The sequence below is a fragment of the Python bivittatus genome, unplaced genomic scaffold (assembly GCF_059951505.1).
Source record: "Python bivittatus isolate LINGU-HERP-01145 unplaced genomic scaffold, Pbiv_v1 ctg000700_np1212, whole genome shotgun sequence".
NCBI classification, from domain to species: Eukaryota; Metazoa; Chordata; class Lepidosauria; order Squamata; family Pythonidae; genus Python; species Python bivittatus.
The window spans coordinates 43,435,347-43,442,461 of NW_028277098.1; positions in this window are offsets into that span (position 1 = coordinate 43,435,347).

Consider the following 7,115-nt stretch of genomic DNA (forward strand, 5'->3'; position numbering starts at 1 on the left):
CGTCCTTGCTGTTCATTATTCTCTCCTGGCTACAGAGATTCCAGAAACGCTGGCAAGGAAAGCCACCTCCTTCTGATTATGGATCTCTTTGAAGCCACTACGTTTTGAAGATGCACTTCATTCCTATCACAAACATTGTGAGTGGGCTAGATTTAGGACCCGTTTTCACATTCCTTTCAAACAGCCTCAGAATCAAGTAAAATGCCTTCTCAACACTAAAGTACGACACATCCGGCAAGAACAACCATTTTCTTTTAAAAACAAGAGCAGAAATTGAATTCACCACCATATAGAACTTAGCACAGCTTGCCCAGAATATCCTGTTTAAAAAACAAAGAAAAACTTGATGATTCTGTAAAATAGACCTGTGAGTCCTGGCAGGAATTCACAGAACATCAAAATGAATATTGCAATGGTTACTGCTCAGAAACCTTACTATTTCAGTTTAAAATACATAGTAAATCAGATGTTTGTATAAATACCATTATACAAAAGCAATACAAAACTATTGTTTTTTGGTCTTTTGTAGGGGAGTTAAAGAATAGGTTATTCCAACAACATCTGTTCTATTGGTATCTTCCAAAGATAGCTTCAGAGTAAATCCAGCTTAGTTGCGTGTGCTCCCATAGTAGTTACTTCCTCATAGCAATCTTTAGCTAACTTGCTTAAAGTGCAAAAAGGCTACTAAAAATGATGAATCAGAGTCACTTCCATGTCCATGTGGAGTGTGATAGTGTAACAATATAACAAATGGATACATCTCATTGCAGCTTGCCACCTAGAGACTGAGCTTGGCATGGTCTGTAGGACTCCCATTAATAGCTTGAATTGTTCACTGGTAAACAAGTACATTCTTATCCAGGGATTGTCACACAATATTCAATGTAACTTTTAAATATTATTTGACATTATTTTGGTCCTACTGCTTCCACATTAGAGTCCAGTTAGGCACTAGCAGTGTTGGAAGTGTACAACTGGTCATGTCTAATAACACTAGAACACATTATAAGCAGCTGATGAATAGCCAGCTCAGAATAGTTGTTCTGGGCAGGTTGATAATTTCAGTGCATTTCCTTCTTTCTGGTCTTTGAGTGTAAGAAACCTAGAATGAATTGAAGTATCCCAAAGTATTTTCACATGTACAAAGATCTTGTCTCTTTTGCATGCAACAGAAACACCTATGCAAATTCGGAGACAAGTCCTACTCATAGTCTGTATTTTAACTCTTTTTTCCTATAGATCATATAGTTTGGGATATTAAAATGAATCAGAAGTATCCATTGCGCTCAGTCAAAATTTGAACTAGACATTGTTACCTGTTGTGCAAAACATTGGAATATTTGGGGGGAGTGCATTATTTTCTGCTTCTATTAGGCATGGAGAAAGAATCTGGGAGAATCTTCTATGCTCCCATTTGCAAGATTTCATTGCACTATTTCAATTGTACAACTGCAAGACAATTTTTGTAATCTTAAAAAGCTCCATGTATCTTCCAAGGAAACCTACAAAAACCTTAAAATTCTGCAAAGTCTAAATACTATGCCTAGTTCCACTTCCGATATTTGTGTAGCTAGAATTGCAAACTTATATGTAATCTATCAAGATGGGAGAAAATAAGATGCATAATTTACGATCATATCGATTGCATTTTGCATTGCTATATATACACATACAGAGAATGAATAGTATATATTATCTATACCTGATTTATCTGCAGATAACATCAATGATCACTGTATTCCTGTCATTTGCTCATGAACAGAAGTTCCAAGTGCTGTATATGAAACTTGACTGTATGCTGTATTTTTGTAATGTGTTCCAAAGCTAGTTTTGAAAATCAGGGACGCTAGTTTTGAAAATCAACCTCAAGGACTGCCTGAGTAAGAAGGCAGTCGTACTGAGAACATGGGGTGGTTACAGTTATTATAATGATATTGCAATCAAGATATGTACTTTTTTGGGGCAGATTTTTCTCCTTGTATTTCAGGTCTGGAATAATTCCTATTTTGTAAATGCATGTGTCATCACTTTAAATGTGACTTTAGAAACAGAATTCTAAGACCCATAGAATAATCAGCTGAAAAAATAAAAATAAACGGGAGAAAATACACATACGTGCCCAATTTCCATCACGGATCAGCATCTTACATTAAAGGACTTAGAAAAGAAAAAAGTCTTCTTCTGGTACCCGACGAACCTCCCAGTCTAGCATACCTACGTTGCTGAACATCTTGACCAGCGAGATCAGTTTTGTCCTCTGCTTGCAATGTATGCCATTTGGTATCTGATTTCAGCACGTTCTTCTTTTGCAAGGCAAATGTTTTTTATATGGTAGAACTTTATTTCAGAATCCATTTCTCTGCAAGACTTTGTTCCTGTTTTATGCTGCTGTTTTTAACGGTGTTTTTTTTGTTTTTATTATGCACCATTGTGTATATGCCCTTCAGAGGGTTTTGTTTTGTTTTTGTGCCTTCAAGTCCTGCTGACTGCCTGGACAAGTTCCTGCAGTTTTCTTGGCAAGATTTCGGAAGTGGGCTGCCCTTGCCACCTTCTAGAGCTGAGAGAGAGTGACTGGCCCAAAATCACCCAGCTGGCTTGTGCCTAAGACAGGACTTGACCTCACAGTCTCCCTTCTAGTCTAGTGCCTTAACCTCTACACCAAACTGCCTGTCATTCTTCAGAGATAGAAATGGAATTATTTCAGCGTTGACCTGCTACTATTTCTTGCGATATCTGATGGTTTTCTGGAAAGGTAACTTGATGGTTTCTGCGTCTTTGGTGCACGCAAAACGCACAGCCCTGTGATCAGCTACAGCTATTAATGATGAACTAGTTTGCTGTCGTCCTGTTTTTTCTAGTTAAAAAATGCTGAGTTTTTTGAAGTTAGAGCAGTGTTTCTCAACCTTGGCAACTTGAAAATGTGTGGACTTCAACTCCCAGAATTCTCCAGCCAGCACATGCTGGCTGGGGAATTCTGGGAGTTGAAGTCCACACATCTTCAAGTTGCCACGGTTGAGAAACAATTGAGTTAGAGAGTAATAGGGCTCGGAATTCTCCTGAAATGTTGAGAGTATGATTCGCGGTTATAATTGTTACTTTCTTGGGTATGCGATCAAGATTATCTATGTATCTATTTAAAACCTAGTGATCTGTTTTAAAAAAAAAAGACTTGTCTAAGACCAGTTTGACAGTAGAACCAAATGACTCAGATGTTAAGCTCCCATTTGCTGCATGTAGAAAATTGATGCTTTAACTGGGATTCCAGCCCTAAGCTGGGAATTGAATGTGTTGGTTTAAATGGGCTTTTCCAACTCTATGATTTTATCATATCTTTTTAAAAAATTGTATTTGTAGTTAGTAGAACTGGCACAGCACTTCCTCTTCATAGTATATGGTTAGAAAGCTATTAAACATTTGAATTTTTCTGTTTTGATTCTGCATTGATGTACTTTGAAGCATTTTGTTTCTTCTTTTGCAAGTTTGTTTGAGTTATTGTTATGTTTAACTATCATATGCTTTGCGGTGATTTACTTTGAAATGCAGTTCTTTTTAGGCAGTGAAGTGGTTTGCTTAAGCATCTGGTCATCTAATGTAAGCAGCAATTAGCAGTACATGTGGAGGCTAAATGGAGTTGCAGATGTTTTGTCTGAAGCCCCAAGGTAGCTCTCAGATTCCTTTCTCCTAATCATTTAATCTTGGACCTCCCGTTTAAAAGATCTTAAGGGAGCCACTTGCCTAGAGCCTGGGTTCTGCAGTCTGTTTCTTTCTCACACTCATCCATGTATTCTAGTATATATATTCTTTTCGACAGCTAGAATGCAGCTCTTGGAATTTCCATGGTTAGCAAAATCCCTACAGCTAATATTGCTTCAGCCTTCTCATCTTGTACTCCTTCCTTCTTTCCTTCCTTCCTCCCTCCCTCCCCTGTGAACAGCAATTCATTTTTCCATTGAAAAGACATGGAAGGAATATCCTGGAGCTCTCAACTTCTCTTCCAACTGAGTAATTTTCAGATTTGTGGAAGCTGTTTTAAGATTAGATAGCTGGGAAAAACAGAGTTTTTACAGTGAAGATGAATTTGGGATTCCATAGTAATGGAAGCATGTAGTATAAGAATTGGTGGGTTGTGTTTACAAATTGTTCTGCAGCATGCTAAAAAACCAAGGTTGCGGTCTGCCATAATAATTGCAGCAAGAAATGCCACTACCACGTGAAGAAAACATGATGGATCAAAAAAACCCTGGACAAGTTGTACTTGAAAGTGGTTGCTGGAATTACCTTTCCACAATTTTTTTTTGGGGGGGGGGAATAACATATGCCAAATTCCCTTCAGAGGTTTGCTGTCTTTTAATGTAGCATTAGGCCTAAAAATAAACACAGAAAGAGCCTGGCTGAAGCACATCATAGTGAAGAACCACTGCTCAGGTATGTGGATGTATTGTCTGCTTGATTTTGCTTTTTTGCCACTTTCAGTGCGTGCAACTGGAGGATAAGACTGAGCTGTCGGTGGGCACATGCAGCCCTCTGGTAGAGCTATTAGCAGAGCCTGTAGCGTTTGATTTCATACTAGCCTCACATCAAGGGTGCGTGCTAAGGAACCATTCTCCCTTCAAAAGCATACAGGTTTCATCATGCGTTGTATTATCTGAGCCATGCCTACCTGTTGAAACAGTTCAGACAGAGAGATCAATGAGTGGGAGCAGCTTCAAAAGCCATCACAAACACACTGGCAGGTCCCTGGGGGCCAGCCTTAGCATTGTCACTGCAGCCGAGAAACTGGAGGAAGAGAGACTATTTGTCGGCACTCATAATAGGGGGAAGCAAGAGGCTGGAAAGGCATGTTGAGAATACTGATGGTTTCCTGGTGGTTTCGTCAGTGCACTTTCTTTTTATATCCAGAAGAGACAAACAGCTCAGCCAGGTCTCCCTGTATAACAGTCGGGCTTATTTGTTTGTTTGGTCTACTGGCTTTCCAACTGCGATAGGACAGTTTGGTAAGTGCCACCATCATCTCTGCTTGAAGTTACACAAATACTTCGCTGGCCTGTCACATCATATTGACATTTGTCAGAATCCAACCAGCTGGTCTGTCTGAGGTGGTTAAAGCATGCCAGCTTCAAAGACCTGTGATACAAGATTAAACTGATATATTTGGCCTGGTACAGCCAATTTCTATCCACATCTCCAGTCAAACCTCCCCCATGTTGGAAAGCCACCTCTAATATAGATTTGCTACCTAAATATGAACTGAACAAAGGTAGATCACTCTTCTTCTCAATTACATACAAACAATAGAATTCTACAAATCCTAAATGGATTTTTTCCCCCTTGGGTAAGCATAATTTATATAATATAGCTGGAAGCGCCTGACATTTCAGTGACTAGCTTTTCAGCAGATTACTAGTTTTGCCACTGTTTTGGCTTCCTCTTGCTTTATCATGAGAAGGCATGTTAATATGTTTTTAAAAGATTCCAATCAAACTGAAGTGGTATATACATTTAATAAAAGATCTCAGAAAGAGTTGAAGTCAGTGCAGGATTGCTCTAAAAGATGCAACACAATGTAGAAAGGTCCAGGCATCTGAAGTTCTTCTGCAATCAGTCCAGAAGGTTCATCTGGTCTTGTCTTCCCATGCAATGACCTATCAGATAACAAGGCAATGTGTCTCCCACTGTTGCTCCCTAGCCACTGGTTTGCAGAGGCATCTAAACCTGGTATAAATATTGCAATAAAACTGGCAGCAAGTGATTAATGCAGGTGGTTGAATTCCATTTTATAATCATCTAACTTGGCGCTCATCACATTTTTTCTCAAGTTTTTGCATGAAAAATTGGCCTAAATCTTTTCCTAAACAATATTCCCACTTATATTTTCAGGGCTTTCTCCACACCATAACTTTTTGCTGCCCTTTTGCATTTTTCGTTACACAGTATCCTCTTAAGATGAGGAGTATCATGGTATTCCAGCCATGGCCACACTAAATTTAAATAAATACACAAGCACCTAGTTTTTAATGCCAGTGACCTGTGTTCTGATCCAAAACTTGGGTGGGGGGTCTCAGTAGTTTATGCATAATTTCAAACAGAGTAACCAAGTCTGAAAAGAACCTTTGAAATCCTTTTTGGATAACTTTGATTTTCATATTTTTCATTATTTGCTGTTTTATGTAAACCTAACCACATTAATATTCTTATAATTCTGGATTATCTATGAAATTGCATCCAATGAAAGATTCTTAGGAAATCCTCTCCATCGTGAGTTATTAATCTTCCCTATAATTTGAAATAATTGCTAACAAGGACCTGTCCTGTTAAGCTTAATAAGATGCTGTTGGAAAGGATTTCTCTTTGCAGCAGCTATGCTTATTCTTTCAATAGCATTTGTTCTTTATCCTTTATAATCTTATGCTGAATAATTCTGCTAATTTATGTAAGAGAGAACATCATGCTTTGCAATACCCAAAAACGCATCCTCTATACGTACACACACATTACAAAATAGTTAATATTCCATTTTAGAGAAGTTACACATTTGAGCTTGGGTGGAAAATAACTTCGTGTTGCAATTTACCCTTATCAGTTTTTGGTAAGCCTAAAACCTCTTTGCAGCAGATCAATATGAATTCAGATTCATTCCCCAAAAAGGACCATTACAGGACTTCCTACTACACAATAGGAACCACCAGTTAAACTTTTTCTCCTTTTATGGCTCAAAGCAGGAGTGTTTTGTTTCAAATCCAGAACAAACAATCACATTCTGGATAACCTGCCTGTTTTGGGTTGAACATGGTTTAGCAGAAACAAAATTTAAAAGCATGTTTCCTTATATTTAGGCAGGAATGCAACTCTCACCTTTCATAGCTTCCTGAACCCATTCATCACACTGAGATCTGCTTTAAATTAATTAATTTTATTTATTAATTTAGGTGATTTTTTTCCTAATTTGGTATACCTTCCAGCTGAATATCCATTATTGTGAATTAAAATACCTTCAAAGCGGTTGGAAGTTTTGACTCTCTAATTAGCTCTTCTCCCATAACTGGGGCACTGTGCCCTTGGAATATTATGTCACATCCTAGCTATACTCTAATTCTTTAAAGTATGAAGCTTTAACA